The sequence below is a fragment of the Squalius cephalus genome (assembly GCF_949319135.1).
Source record: "Squalius cephalus genome assembly, chromosome: 22".
Classification (NCBI taxonomy): Eukaryota; Metazoa; Chordata; class Actinopteri; order Cypriniformes; family Leuciscidae; genus Squalius; species Squalius cephalus.
In genome coordinates, this window is record NC_137143.1 from 21,033,283 (window position 1) to 21,049,272 (window position 15,990).

The window sequence follows — 15,990 nt, forward strand, 5'->3', positions numbered from 1 at the left end:
ATGTTCAGCCTCGCTCGGTGCGAGGACATGCACGGTGAAATGATAGTGTCTGACAGTTATAACTTATTATTATAACATATGACAAAAATAATTGTCTAAATGTGCAGGTGCACGTGATGCAGCGCTGTCAGAGCTGACAGACTCGAGTGTCAGACTCATTTCAGTGCAAAATAATTAGGTCAAAAACGATTTAATATACTGCAAATAGCCTACTAGTTGTTTATGTTTATTTATAATTCATTTAGGCGGACAACAAGGCTACCAAGTACTGCGCACAGTGCGCATCTAATTAATTTAACGTTTTTTTTTCTAACGTCATTTTTAGTCGATTTTAGTCGATTTTTAGTCGAAAATTTCAGGATTTCAGTCGACCAAGATTTTCTTTGATTGAGTACAGCCCTAATATTTTCATTGCAGGTTTATTTGCCCATTCTGTGTTTTTGCTTTACATAATAACAGGTGAATCTAACAAAACCATAGGTGTAATTTGCGGGTGGGACGGGTGAGACATGTCCCCACCACTTTTTGCTAAGGTCGATATTGTCCCCACTACTTTTGAAACATCTTGCGGCACGAATGTACCAATACAAATAAATAAAACATCTCCAGTTAACTAGCAGAGCATTCATTTAGTTTGTTTGTTAAATAAGAGGCGATCTAGCGCTGAAATGTGTTGTTTTTGAAATCAAGTGATCAAAGTGCTCGTTGCCGCTGTGATCAGTGGCGCAGATACTGTATTCTCTTGTGGCTCGTGCTCAGTCTTCACTCGGACGCGCGCTTCAATCTATTGTGGAGACTCTCTATTCGTTCCGGTGAAATTACAAAACAAAATGCACGCAAACATGTCCCTGCCTGATATACAACCACTGATAAACATAATCGGTAACCTCATAACCTATATGAGTGCAGATTAGAACCCAGAACCTCTGACACGCTTGGCAAAAGTTCTGCCACTGGACCATTTAAATGCACGCTTAAAATAGTCAGATCTATGTATTTACTCACGTGAAAATTCCCACCACTAACAACATGTATTAGACCTCATTAAATGACAAATTAAACCCAATGTACTATTTAAATCGATTGCTGGACATCGCAATGTTATTGTACATACATCTGATTTATGATTTAGCATTGTGTTAGCAACGCATGTGCTAACACATTCATGTGCCCTTGTAATCTTTAATCAAAATAACTTCTACCGCTTGTAATGACATCTCATCTATTTTGATAAGTGCACAAATGAGGGACAATGATTGCTCTCCTCCAGTAAACTGTCACCATAGACTGTAAAAAAATATGGACGTAGTGTCCGTGACGTCACCCGTAGGTTTCTGAAGAGCATTTTTGAAGCCTAAAGTGGGCGGAGCCGTCCGTCGCCATCTTGGCCTTGCGTCACTCCCGGATAACAGAAAATAGGCAAACAGGCGGGGCGTGAGTGGAGCTGACTGAGGAGCCTGGCCATAGATATGAGCCTGGCTATCTGAAATCACCTAGCTCGACGTGATCGAGTTAGCTGATGATGTAAAGTCAATTAAAAGTTCCTGTTTTTGCCCTTTGAAATATTTTAATAGTTAAAATACATGGCTACAAGTGAGACTGTGTATTACTTCGAGTGTTTGTGTGTGACAGTGATTTATGTGCATACATGTCAGTCACTCTTTCATGGTCCGACAGCGCGGCATCGCTCAAGTTCGTAGAGAGCTTATTCAGTCCATTTTAAATTCTGATTTTGGCCGCCTCTCAAATGGGTTAAACCGTTAAACCATAGATATATTGCCTTTGAAGTGCAAGTAAATGCGCTAGAAAATCCGCGCTCATTCATGGATGTGCATTTATTGCACGGACGGAGAAAGCGCCGACGCCTGCATGATTTCATCTGACGGTACATAAGCATATAATCAATCTGTTCCGTGAGAGCAGAACGAACGAGCCTTTATTGACGTTTTAAATTTGAAAACCCCAAAAAGCAACGAAATTGTCAGACATCCATTAGTGCATGTTCACAGAGGAAAACAACTGAAATACAGCGCTGGTTGTTCTCTCAAACGATACTCGAACGATAACGACGGAATCCAAAGACGTGGGCTTTGTACCCAAGTATTAAATTGTATGAAATAATCCCGAAAAAAAGCACAAACACTGCAGAGAAGGCAAGTTCAGCAGCTAACATTTGCTGAGGTGAAGTGACGGCTAGTAACAGCAGACAAACGGCTAGCATTGACATCAGCGGGAATCCACCTGTCACTCAAGTGGCCACACCCTTAAATTTAAATATTAATCAACTAAACGGATGAGTTATAAAAAAATTCACCCCCCTCACAGTTGTTATGAAGGGCAAAATTAGCTGTATAGACCAAAGCCACAGAGAGAACCAGGCTGTAAACATGTTTTTTTCTGCTGTAAAGTTGGTAATTTTAACATGAGGGAGATACAGATTTGACTCACTTCTGCAGCCAGGCCAAGCGGTCAGTTAATGAATTGCAGTTTAACTCACTTTCGTGTTGGTTTCAAGAGAGAGACGGGGAGGTTGCCGCTTGACTGTCACACACATGAGATCTCAGCAATTAGCAAACAACCAAGATCCATCCAACAATCCAATCAATTCCCAACGGTGACTTCAAATCACTCCCTGCAATTCTCATTACCACAATGAAGAAATTTATGCTGACTTAAAGGATAACTCTCGCCAAAATGCAACCTAGGGTCTTTTTGTTAATCTACCCAAGGCAAACTTTCGTTTAAAAGCAGAATGGAAACGCCACTTTTAAGTTTGACCGTATTTCGTTTTCGGTCAAATTGCCTTTTGAATGGGAGTGCTTGCACTGTTAGCCCGGATTTTATATCTAATAAAGAATTTAATTACAATTGAATTAAATTATTTAAGTTTGATAGCATTACTAATAAAATATAAGTAGATTCTACTAATTTATGGACATAATTTGAATATGTAAGTTAGACTCAAATTCTAGGAGAAGTTTTTCTCCTGACCACGCCTTCCACACAGTGGTTTGATGCTGCGAGTCAGGTAACGCCATTTTGTCGTGGTGTGTTTGAATTCAAGGAGCTGTTATGGACATTTTCCCCAACATTTACCTTTTTATCGTTTCTTTGTTTTCCTCGAGAGTCGTTTGTGAGCAGTGAAGATCAGTGTTTGTGTTTTTTAGCTAGCTAACGTTAGATTTCTCATTCGCGTGCAGCGGACATCGCCGCGATTGAAACCCTGACCAGCGAGTTCGACGTACGTTTTTTGTCTTTTCCTTCCTACTGTTTCTTTTTCTCTGGAGGAGCTGTTGTTGAGACGGAGAGTGTCACTGTTTGAATGTCTGGCCGGCGGCAAACCCCCGCGAGGATCGCGGCGCGAAAATGGTGGTGAGTACAATAATTTAAGACCACATTTTATTTTGACACGGCTATTGATCGAAAGAGTAAGTTAAAGTTAATTAATGCGATGAATACAAAAACATATGGATGCATGTACTACTGTTTTACTTAAGTTCATAGCCCTCTTAAAGCTACACTGTGTAATATTTGAAGTTGATTTTTAGCAAAAAACACTTTGTTCTTTCAAAATGATATGTTCTCATTAATGAGTAATCACTTCAACCAACTAATTAAGTATTCTCGTAAGTGTATAATCTGCCATTTAGAATACATGCGAGCGAGTCGTTCGAATGGCGGAAGACATGTTGCGCATCCATCTTGAAAATACATTAGCCAAAGAGGGACATACCTGGAAATTCAAGCTTCGCCTTTCGCGTTTTTACACTCAGTGGCACCGTGACGAATGCGAGGGGGAGATTATTCGCGACTGCCAGCAGATTTGAAATAATACGGCCACCGTAGGACTTAAAACGCCCTCAGAATGGGAGGGGCTAGAAAGTAATATTCAGTTGGTAGTCATATACAATTTCACCGCTAGATGGGAGTAAATCCTACACAGTGTAGCTTTAATGACAGATCTTGCTTTGTGTTGCAGGTCAAGAGTGCTTTTTGGACCTGCAAGTATTGCCCTCATTCTCTGTGAAAAGAGAGCACATCTATTTAAACATTACAGGCTCAAACATGTAAGTTGTACATGAACAGAACAATTTCCTTGTTTACATCTGAAATGTATGTACATTTAAAATCACTTTATGCACAATGTTCAGCTTATCCTGCCGTTCACACCAAAACTCCTGTTCATGTTGGTTTACTGAGACCTGTTCTGAGGCTGATTAGTGTATTCATCTGCACACTGCACAGTGCACAATTACACTTAACCATAAAGTCAGGTGCCATTATAAAGACTATAACTTTAATGTTTGCTCCTCACAGAAAAGTTGTCAACGACAAGCTTTGACATCAGCCTGATGGTACTTCAATGGCCAGCTCTTTCTACAGTAAACCAGGTATGTATAGGTGCATTCACGCCATGTTGTAATTACCATAATTATGAGATTCCAGCTTGTAAAAATGCGCTCCCGTTCTCGTAGAACTCGTAATTCTGAGAGCTCCTACTTGTACCACGTGACCAATGTACCACCCTACTGCTGCTGATTCATTTAGCCGTGGATAGTGTTGCCTTTAAAATGCATAATTCCCAGTCAAAAAACATGAACGGCTCAGAGTACAACATCACATTTTGTCATCTTGGAATTACAGTAATACGACATGGCGTGAATGCAGCATATGGCTTTGAATATTTGACAACAGAATCATCTGACATGATAATGTATTTGTCTATCTTTTTCTTCCTCTGTTAGGATGTAGCTGACAAGGACTCATACAGACAAACTCCAGTGAGAGTCCTCTGCGGTGATCAAGAAAGTCCTCAGCTAAACCCATCTAGAGTGAGGATAGATTTGGAAGGATGTTTGGTGATGGATGAACTGACCAACCTCAGGCCTTCTGTGTCCTTTTCTCGGACTGATTTACGCCCTGGACTACCCTCACTGTATGAAAAACAATTAATTGTATTCAGCAGGTAATGCTCAGCCTGGGTAAATTTGAGCTGGCACCCAAAATTAAATACTGATAATATTGTGAACTCATGAGTGTAAACAAACCATATAGTTTTGGTGCAATTTGAGATAGACTGTTCATATGCTTAACAATATGCAAATTTGTTAAAACAAACTAGTTTTACTTTTCATGTTTGAGGAAAATGTATTCAGGGCATGGAAAATTCAAGTTTTGTTGTATTTCAAATGAAAATTTGGAATTGAATTGAAATAAAACATACAATTGTATGAATGTACGTTTATTTGCTTTTTTTTTATTTTCTAGTTTAACAAATTAAAAATAAATCAATTGACAAATTTAACTTGCTTAGTACATTGAACTTAAATATACTATGTGTATAATTACTACAAAATAATTGATATTACAAAACATTTTAAGTTAAATTAACTCACATTTTTTAAGTTACAATTACTTCATTAGTTTATTTGGTCACATTTCACTGACAGTGTAAACGAGGGACGCCCTCTAATTTTACTGTCACCTTCCTCAGGGATGATTTAAGTTGTGTTCAGTTCTATATTTGAAGTTTCCAGGTCTAGTAATCTTACTGTTACCTTTCTCACACCAAGGGGGATTATAAGTGCTGCTGCTAATGTTTCAAGTTTTTCATTCAAGTAGTTTACCAGATAGATTATTATATGTAGGCTTAATATTGTAGGCTAAACCTACCCATATAGATTTTTATGTAAAATTTATTTTATGTTGCTTAATGTTTCACATGCAACAGGTGAGCCAGTGCACAATTATTTTTTATGTATTTTAATTTTCTGTAGATAATTTTTGTTAAACTACATGAATGTCATTATCTGTACCGTATCCCAACTGTTACAATAAAACATAAATTGAGCAATATAACATGCATTTTTATTCAGTAGCCTATAAGCAATATTTTGCTTTTTATGTTAAAGACACTATTGATACCGTGAGAAATTTACATTCTCAGGAAAATAGCCGCTTATCAGTTAATCGTTAATCGACCGATAAGGTCAATCAATTAATGATTAATGAATTAATCGATAATTTGCATCCCTAGTAACAATTCAATTGAAGAGCTCTCTAATTGGAATTCTTACAAGTAACAATTCAATTGTAGAGCTCCGTTATTAAATATGAATGGAAGTCAATGGAGACATATGACTAGTAAAAATTCATTTGTAGAGCTCTCTAATTGGAATTGTTACTAGTAAGAATTGAATGAGAGAGCTCTCTAATTGTAATTGCTACTAGTAAGAATTGAATTGTAGAGCTCTCAAATTTAATTCTTACAAGTAAAAATGCAATTACGACGAGTAACGCTGGGTACAATTTAAGCTAAAACAGCTTGCCATAGTGCTGTCTATTATTGGTCCGAACTAATAAACGGTCCGTGAAGCATAAATGAGTAACGCATTTTCGTTCCACTTTCATTTTGTTTGCATTAAATTGCTCGGCAAAGTTGTGGTCGCGCCAGCGCGACCTAAATAAATATTTGCAGTCTGGAGCCCTGGACTGTTTTGAGAACAAGCAGCAATACAATACTGGCTTTGCCTTCTCACGGTGGATTTGCAGAGACTGAAATAAAAAAAAACTATGCTGTGCCTTCTTATATTGGATCCGACAGGAACGGCGCAACACTGTGAGTAAAAAAAGGTTTTACTGCATCACTATTTCTGATATGTAATTTGTGTACAGTCAGATGTTCGTGCAGAAAACGTGTTAAAAGTCTACGAGAGTTCCACATGCAGGGCTCAAATTCTGACGTGGGATTGCGGGTATTGCGCATAATTTTAATTATTCCCGCAGGTCTCTCACTTATAATGCGGGAAATTCACGCAAACATTGATTCACTTTAGGATGTAGGTTGTATGAGTAAATTAATCCACACAGGACACGTTTTTCGGGACTCGGGACATGGCGGAATTGTCACTTGCACAATCGGGCCAGCATTGCATCATAACTAACGTTTATCATTTTAGGTACTTCATCTTTTTAAGTCTTACCAGTTTCAAGCAATTTTAAACTATTCAGTACTATTTTTCTTTGCGTGCATACATACAGTAGCCTAAAGCCGCCTCACAAACAGCTTGCCAGTAACAAAAGTTCTTTTTCGCGGATTATATCGCTTTAACGATCAAAAAACGAAGTCAAAACTCTGGTCTTGGTGAGTAACCTCGTAAAGACAGTCGGTTATGTCTTAAATAAGCATAACGCTTGTGACAGTGTGACAGACAGTATAATGAAACCGTAATGGATCCGTGCACTAGTTCTTAAAGTGATAGCAGCCATATGTGTCTATCATTAATTTTGTTGTCAAAACAACAAAAGATAGCTTTAATTGTAAGGAATCAGGATTAATAGCCTATGTATTTAATTTAGTCAGGACTAAAAGACTATCCAGTGTTATTTTACATATTACTTTATTCAGTTTCTGTAGAATTTTTTAATACGTGTTAGACCTACCCAAAATCTTTTCTTTTTATTTCTCTTTATTTGTATATTTATTCTATTGTATTTATTTGTGCTACTTTTTTCAATTTAATTCAAAGATTGAAATCAAGCTTCCATGTGTTGCATTAACTCTTAACAACAAAATTACCCCATTGTAAAATCGCAACGAGTGAGCAAACATTTAGGAGAGATAAATGTAAAAACAATTGTCTAAAAAAATGCCCCTCCCCCAACTCCCCCTAAAACAATCGATTAAGCATGTTCATGCGTGTTTTAAGAGCAACTAAGTTTGCGTGTGCATTAACATCCTTTTGTTTTGAGCAAATGTAAGTTGTAATATTTTATTTTGTGTAGACCCATCTATATCTGATTTATCTCATATAGGATGCATTTGGTTAAGAATTAAAGCTGTAGTAAAGCGTGCGGTGATCATCTTTAGCGTGCGCAGCTCAAACGGCAATATTATAAAAAGAACAACAGTGTAATAAAACATTGTGAATTATCTGGGTTTAGTTGCCATTGCTCCAGGAAGAGCGTGTGGCGTGTCCACAACATGAATCATTCTGAATGGCATGTAACTTAGTTCAAGTTCACTTGTGCATTTGCGTAATTTTGTGAAGATATAATTTGCACAGAAAAAAAAAAATCTATCTATCTTAATTTTAAAGTACCTAAAATAAATGCTTGTAAAAAGTGTTTTCTTCAGCCGTGATCAGGATTTTACCACCTCCCCCTCGTTTTATGCCAGGAAAAACAAGTTAATTTTATCAGCATCTCAACTCAAGTTCAGAGCTTTGCTGTCAAATATGCCTTTCTAAGACAAACTATTGTCTTATTATTGTAATATTATTAGTTACTGCACTTATTAATGTAAAAAAAAAAAAAAACAACTTTTATGATTAATAACCCCCCCTCCCCCCTCCTTCAAAATCAGGTGTTGGCACCACCATCTGTAGAACTTAGTGGCACCGGTGCTGCTGCTCTCAAATGTTATTCTGGAGCCCTGAGCTATCCCATTTATAGCCAGTATTCACACCATGGAGACCTGAGTCACGGTACAGGCTGATGTTACCAACAGCGCCCATGATCATGTCTGAGGAGGAAGGCTGAACAGTACAACTCTCCCCCTAATTAGAGGGAACAGATGCTCTGCAGGGTAAACAGCTTGATATGCACAACAATAAATTGCATCAGTCGGCTGGAGTAATCACTAGAGAAGAAAACTTCTCGATAGCTCCAAACACCCCCACCCTGCAGGTTATGTAAAGTTTAAAGCATGCACAAGCACACCCACTCACACATGAACTCGTACACAAGTGGTATTGTTCGGCTGTGATATCTGCTTACTGATGACCTCGAGCTGGTTATTCATAATTACTAATACATTATCATGGAAAATGAGCTGTATCTGTGCAAACACACACAACGCTCCACGTTTGAACACGGAAAGAACGCACTGTTTGCAGATCTATCGGATGACACCTTGATCTATGTGAGTTTCAATCACTCTCATTTGGTTAACAACAGTCCTTTAGTCATGGATTGAATTCTCCTGGATTATGGTGGATCTACAGGGATAAGCTTTAAAAATGATCACAGCATATTTCATAATGACTGACCTTTCTCTTTTGGTTATTTTGCGAGCACAAAATGTCCACAAAATAAATCGTCCTCACACCAGCAGAAGATTAGCTCGCGAACATCACCTGTGGGAAGTAAAACAATAAGGTGGCTTTCCCGTTCCACACAAGTAGACTTTGTAAATGTAACCTGGTAAACTAACTGCTAGGATGTGTCACACAGGACTATTAGCCACAGAAACCATCCACATCTTCAAAATTACATTAACGTTACGCCGGTGGGACAAGATTACGTGCGTTTCAAACGATAAACATAACCTGACCTTTTTGAGGGTCAGACGCCCTCGCCCTCAAGAGGGCCTCGAGAGAGTACGGTTTACGCATAATTCAAAATATCAGTTGTACGTCGAATAGTTCACCCATAAACGAAATAATTTCGCCAAATGTCGTTCAAAGCAGATTTGGCTTACTTTATTCTGTGAAACACAACAAATGTTAGTCAGAATGACAGCCTCAGGTTCACTCACATTGTATGAGAAAACATACAATCGAAGTCAATGTTGACTGAGGCGAATTGACAGTTTATATTCCCCTCAGGCTGCTGAGGCTAACGGTTACAGGACACCTGAAGCTGACGTTGATAATCACACACGAATCTTCACTTAACATTCATACTTGAACATAACACCAACCAGAAAGCCTATGTGCCTTGTGTTCTTCTCTTTCTGACACAAATGGGAATGTTTTGTTCTCCTCACAGGACAGGGAATCGAAGCTCCTCACAGAGAACAAATTGCAGGGTTTCCCCTTCGACGCAATAGCGCGAGGACACACCCAGAGAGGCGCGAGAGAGGCGCGGTGGACGTTACCCAAGGGGGTGACGTCAGATGGATCGACTGATTACCTCTTTATCAATCAGCTAGAGAGCCTCTTTACACTTTACATGAAATGTACCCGTTTATGTATGGCAATTAAAAAGACCATATTAGCTAGTAGTGCGAAACGTGCACACTTCGACGTTAAATTACTGCGCTGACATCAATGATTGTGAAATGGTACAAAAAATGCGCTAATACATACATAAATAACAAAATCGTGAACACTAAGCGTAGGGTTTACATGTAATAGACAGTTATATGCGTTACTGGAATGCCAAAAAAAAATTATTTTCACAGTTGAAGTAACGTAAAAACTGTAAACGATTACATTTTTCACCGAAAAGCTGTGCAGAAATGAATACTTGGAACAGGCAAAAAAAAAAAAAAATGTCTCGTGAACAAACACGGCGCGGCTCTGAATGACCGTTTGCAAGATGGAACATGCACGCGCACACCTGTGGACAGAAAAATCAAAGTGAGTAAAATAAAACAGGAAAAATAACAAACCTACCTCAGGCTGAAGGGTTGTCAGAAAGAGTGAAAGCCGCACATGGGACGTTCCTCCTCGTTCAGTGCATCGAGAAACAAGCCCTCTCCTCAAAACTCCCAAAGATTGAAGACGCAAAAGGTCTCTTAAGTAAACACTTGCACGGATAGGCAATGTCTTTCGTCGCTTGCGAACCGTGTTTGTTTACTCTGCATCTGGAAACTAACTTTAGAATTGGTGCCAGTCAGCCAGCAGGATGGAATTAGTCGCTTTTCCTACATGTAAAATGTGACCTCCGCGTTTAGGCTGAAAACATATAAACTTCTTATATCACGTCGTTGAAAAGTAAGAAGCCCGTCTGCTCGAACCCAATCCAACAGCCTTTTCTCGTACAGAGAAAAGAGGAAATAATCACAAGAGGGATTGAGGTATGTTCCGCTTTGGCTACGGAACGCAAACGCTACAGATCCAAGTTTTGTTTGGTTTTCAATCTTGTTTTCTACGTGTTAACTGCTCTATTTGTTGCCCCCCGTTTAACCGCCGGGAAAAGTGCGGATAAACGCAACCTTTCACCGCGCAACGAAAAAGACAGTTTCAATCACTGGTTGCCGTGGCTGGAAATCGAAAGAGGGAGATAGAGATTCAGTCTGAGGGTTGGGAGAGCTGCGGCGGAGAGGGAGGGACTTGTGTGGGATCAGTCATTTAAGGTGGATCACAAGGAAAATTGAAGCAAATGAATGGTCAGATCCTAGAACTCCCAACACCTCGACTTGCTAGACGGGTTAATTATAAATAGTGCGTGGAACAGAAATATTTGTATACGTGATTGAAATTATATACAAAAAGTTGAAAAGCCACCAGGCTTCAATCATAAAGCAAGCGGTGTCACTAAATAGAGCTCTTCAATTTGTAGACCTGACAATCAGAAGATGATTTGGATTTTCCAGCCAGGAATTTGTATTTATTTTTATATTCTTTTTTTGATGATGGTTTTGAGTTTATGAAAAAAGTTTGTGACTGACACTACGTAAAGAGGCGTAAATAAATTAATATCATAGTCTCCATAAACCCTACTTAAAATGTTATTTTTTAAAACTGTTTAATGAAGGTGCTAACACGTTTACAGAAGGACTACAACTACCAGAAGGATGGGTGTGTATGTGCTTGATGTTGTAGTAGCCTAAATAGCAACTTGTATTGCGGTTTCAAAGTTAATTTCACTCCAGTCCATTAGATGGCGGAAATGCATCTTAAGCTGTTTTGCCATTTATTAAATACAAATGCAAAATAAGGACTAAAAGCAATGATGCCTTCATGTGCTATTGAAAATTTCCTACTTCCCACATCTTAAGTTGTGATTACAGGCTCGTCGGATTCATGTAGGCCTACTTGTCGCAAAGAACATGGAGGACACCAGGTTTATTCTTGCCCATTTATTGGAATTTTTTCTAGTCATTGACAACCAAACATTCACCGCGCTGTCTAGATAGTCAGATGGCTGACAATTTTGGAATTTCTGTCAAATATAGGCTATTTTTGCTGTGTATAAAACAATACACTTAAAACGATTATTCAAATTTGCACTATATTTTAATGACAATATAGGCGATGTAGCTGTTGTGGAAAATCAGCAATCGTTCTCCCCTCCGCCATGTTTAAAGTTTATGGCTCGCCCAACTCAGAAACTTAGATTCCCAGTGGTAAATACGTCTTGAGAGGGCGTTCATCATGTCCAATTTTTAACTAGGAAAATTGTATTTACGATAATTCCGATAGCACGTGAAAATCCTAGGTTTTAGTCTGTTTATTTCAACACAATATTTGGGCTTTGGAAATACTGTCTATTTGGTGTCTGCTTAAACTACTTATTTGAAAATGAGAATAGGGTTTAAAGTTTTCTAACATTTCACACCTCTCTTGTGTGACTAATTGTAGCATGATACAAGAGAACTGTTGTCAAACAGGCCTATAGTGGTTAACAAAAATCATTTTATTTTGTCCAGACGTGATCTCGTCAGTATTTTGAAACTAAGCTCATTCCGGCTTCCTCACTGAACCAGTAGCCCACAGGTGGCCCATTACTGTTAGGCAGCCATGGTTACCTATCATTTTATCATTATTGCATACTCAAGGGTGACTGCACCATGTCTTTTGAGATTTCATAGATGTTTTTATTCCCTGGACAGTTCTGTGACTGTTGCATCTATATAATGAGGCTGAGGCCTTATGAGCTTCACAATTATAGTGTGATTGCCACTGTTTAGTTTACATAGAAAGCTGTAATCCTTAGAAAAGGAAAACCTCTGCCTTTCTGAAATAAAAGCGCTATTGATGCTTAACAGATTGAAACATACTAGATAGGGCAGGGCAGATACTCACCTGAATGTCACATAAATATGTATTTGTAAATAATTCACCATTGTAAAAACTATCCCCATTCACACGGATCCGCGAAAACGACTAAAAACCCTGTATTATTTTCAAAAACTTGCACTTTGAAACCCGTTTTCAAAAGTTTGTGTTTTCAGGCACCCAAAATGCTGTTGTCATGTAAACGAACGTTTATTAAACGTTTTACGTTTTTAGTTGAAAACGGTGTTGTGGAAACAGTCCCTTAGGCCATGTCCCATGTCAGGTAGAGATGTCGGCCTCAATGCAACCAACATGGATCCAACATGGCAACCAACAAATTTGAACCTTTCAGCCCTGATGAAAACCAAAAGGTTGAAATGTTAAATTGGTGCACGGACGTTTACTTTTGATCATGTTATAAGATTAGGTCCCCGATGCTGATGATGTTGCGACATCAGTTGTGTAACTGTGCAGTCATCATTTATTTAGACGCTAACACGAACTAAAACTATGTGTCGTAATCCTCTTCTCATGCATCTTGAGGCACCGCTCAAACGTTCACATGGCCGAATAACAAGTTGCAGAACTAATATCAGTGTTCCTTCAATGGTATAATTTTAAATCATCTTAAATTATCTGGCTGTATTTGGTTTTCTGTTGTTTGTTTGTTTACACTTCACATCCTTGCTGAAGGCTATTTAAATACCAGTATTTACCCATGCAGGGTGTCGACAGATCTGAAGGACTACATTAAGAAAGTGTAGACTCCCAAAATGTTCCTTCCTGGAGAGCAGAAACTTGACATGTATGGTGTGAAGCGAATGGGGAGACATCCCAAAGGATACTGTGTGCCTCATTTTTACTCCTATAACTCAAGGATCTGACTGCAGAATGGCATATTTACATTTGATACAAGTGGTGTTGTGGCAGCAGTGTGGCAGAAGGCTGGAGAATGAAGAATAAACCGTTGATTGTCCTCCTACCAAACACACGGAATGGATGATGATGAATGACTGCTACAGAGAAGCTACATTGTGCAGATGGTCAAAGATGTTGTTTAAAGTGACGAGCGCAATGCTTTCTTTATGATGTATGAACCGTCACTGCTAATGGGCTATAAGATGATTCATCCGAACCTTATGGTTCATCTCAGCTGTGCCACAAAAATAGTCTTGCCTCTTTTAGGTCTCATGAACCAGCACTGCAAGGGCAATTAAGTAAACAATTAGGACAAACAGTCCTCACTCTGTTATAGTAATGATATTCATCTCTGTAATGGAGTCTTTTAAACAGATCTCTCCAATAAACAGCCTGCTTTTCCTTGCACTATCAAAGCACCCAAAAGACAAATGTGTTGATCGGAGCTGTTTAAGAAACAATTTTGTAGATATTTAAGTAATCCAGATATGAAAATAAAAGTATTGCATGCATGTTTGTTGTGATATGTGGAAGCTATGGGAGTTTCAAAACGGCAGGCAAGTCCGAGGGCAGAGGAAGCCGTTATCCAGAGACAAGGGGAAATCTTTAGAAGTGAGAAGAAATAGTCAGGGTTGCTTTTTAAATGTTAATGTTGCGGAGAGATGGCAAACAGTAAATGAGATGTCTCCTTGCAGACTGGGAGATAACGCCTAAAGCTTTAACGGCTTTTCTCACTTTTAATTTTCCTTTGTGTGTTAAAAAACAAAACAAAAATAAAACGCTCTTACATCCCCATTGGCCAAAGATTAGAGAAAGGAAATGGACTGTAACAGTGTAGGGCCATGAGTACTGAACAGGAGAACATATTTGAAATGAACACTTTACATTTCAACCGTGATGTCCTCTTGGTGTTTTTTGTTGTTGTTGTTGTTGTTTTTGCAACATTCAGTGGGCCCATCTAAAATTATAATATTTAAACTAAATGACTCCATGGGCTATTTTTTTAATGACATTCTCAATACATGGTAGGCCCATTATTTCTCAACAACATTTTTTTTTTTTGTAAAGTAAAAGTATAAATTTTAAAGTACTTTTAAAAGTATATTTTTTACATTTTTATATTTTTTACAGCCACAAGGTCAAATTCTGATATTTTAAGAGACTTACTGACCTTAATACACAGTCATGAGGGTCTGCAGGTGTCTTCTCTATGTAATCTGTTTTATGTATTTTTTTATACTCCATGACTTTTATTTAACAAATGTTTTTCTTAAACAATAAGAAATTTTTGTTAAAATATTAGAAAGACAGACAAACCTTTTTCAAATATTAAGTAGCCTACAACAATAATAATAAGCAATTTTGTTTAAATATTCTTTCTAAGAAATAACAATAATAATAAAAGACAGGTATCAGGAAAGTATCCCCCACCCAAAATATATATAAATATTTATGAAATAATAATAAAAAAAAATATGAAAATGAAATGCATGTGCATCATAGATGAGGTGTATTCACTGTATGAATACATTTTTATGTGTTTGAATAAATTAATAGATAGGCAAAACGTTTTGTCAGTGGGTTAAATTTTACATGGAGTCAGGTATATGGATGATTGCAGAAAGCAGGCTCACTGTTTATCTGTCAGTGCCAACGCACTGTAGTTTGTTTTATTATTTATGATTTTCTCTAGAGGAAGTCTTCGGAAACAGGGCTCTTGGGTGTTAGGGTTTTGCCTCTGCTATGCACACGTGGCATAATTTGTCTGACTGTAGCTGGCAAAACTTGAAGAGCTAAGGTTAAACATTTAACATTATGTATGTTGTAACATTATGTAACATTACTTAAGATGTAACATTACTTAAACCTTTTTTTAGATTCACATATATATCTGTCTACAGAACAATGCATGCAGTATAGCTGCTCTTTCTGTTTTAGATCAGCTAGTTGATGAGGCAGACCTGTCAGCCTTTGGAACTAAAGTTTCCATCAAATCACTCTCAACAGCACTTAACACATACTGAATGGGTTTACATAATGTAAACATACTGTAGTCCCACTGACAGGATGCATATTATAAGCTGTTTTCATGGAAATATTGACACATTTGCCGTCTTTATTTGTATAGTACTTTTGCTTTTGGGGAAAGATTTATCTTCCAGTTTTTTAACTAACCTCAAAAGTACCATATACTGCCATACTTACAAAAAAAAAAGTCATACCAGTTCTTCTTGGCAACATTTATTTGCCTGACAAATTCATGCACCTAACTCTAAAGCACCACAGCGTGAAGCACATAGACACACACACACACTGGTTTCAGCTCAGATTAACACCTCACCTC

The 15,990-nt window shown here is 38.0% G+C and overlaps 1 protein-coding gene across 8 annotated transcripts in view; it reads right to left on the reverse strand.

Annotated features, from left to right (window-relative positions):
• Positions 1-11,052, reverse strand: part of atp2b4 (ATPase plasma membrane Ca2+ transporting 4) — a 146,673-nt gene extending 135,621 nt beyond the window's left edge. For 3 of the 8 annotated variants that reach the window (XM_079857100.1, XM_079857107.1, XM_079857103.1), the window contains exons 1-2: positions 10,401-11,006; positions 9,051-9,137 (exon numbers count right to left, since the gene is read on the reverse strand). The gene's annotated coding sequence lies outside the window, so the exon portion shown is untranslated. Of the gene's footprint in view, positions 1-9,050; positions 9,138-9,703; positions 9,839-10,400 lie in introns of those variants that run through there. The other 5 variants (XM_079857104.1, XM_079857106.1, XM_079857102.1 and 2 more) reach the window with 4 other exon arrangements.
• Positions 11,053-15,990: the final 4,938 nt, after the last annotated feature.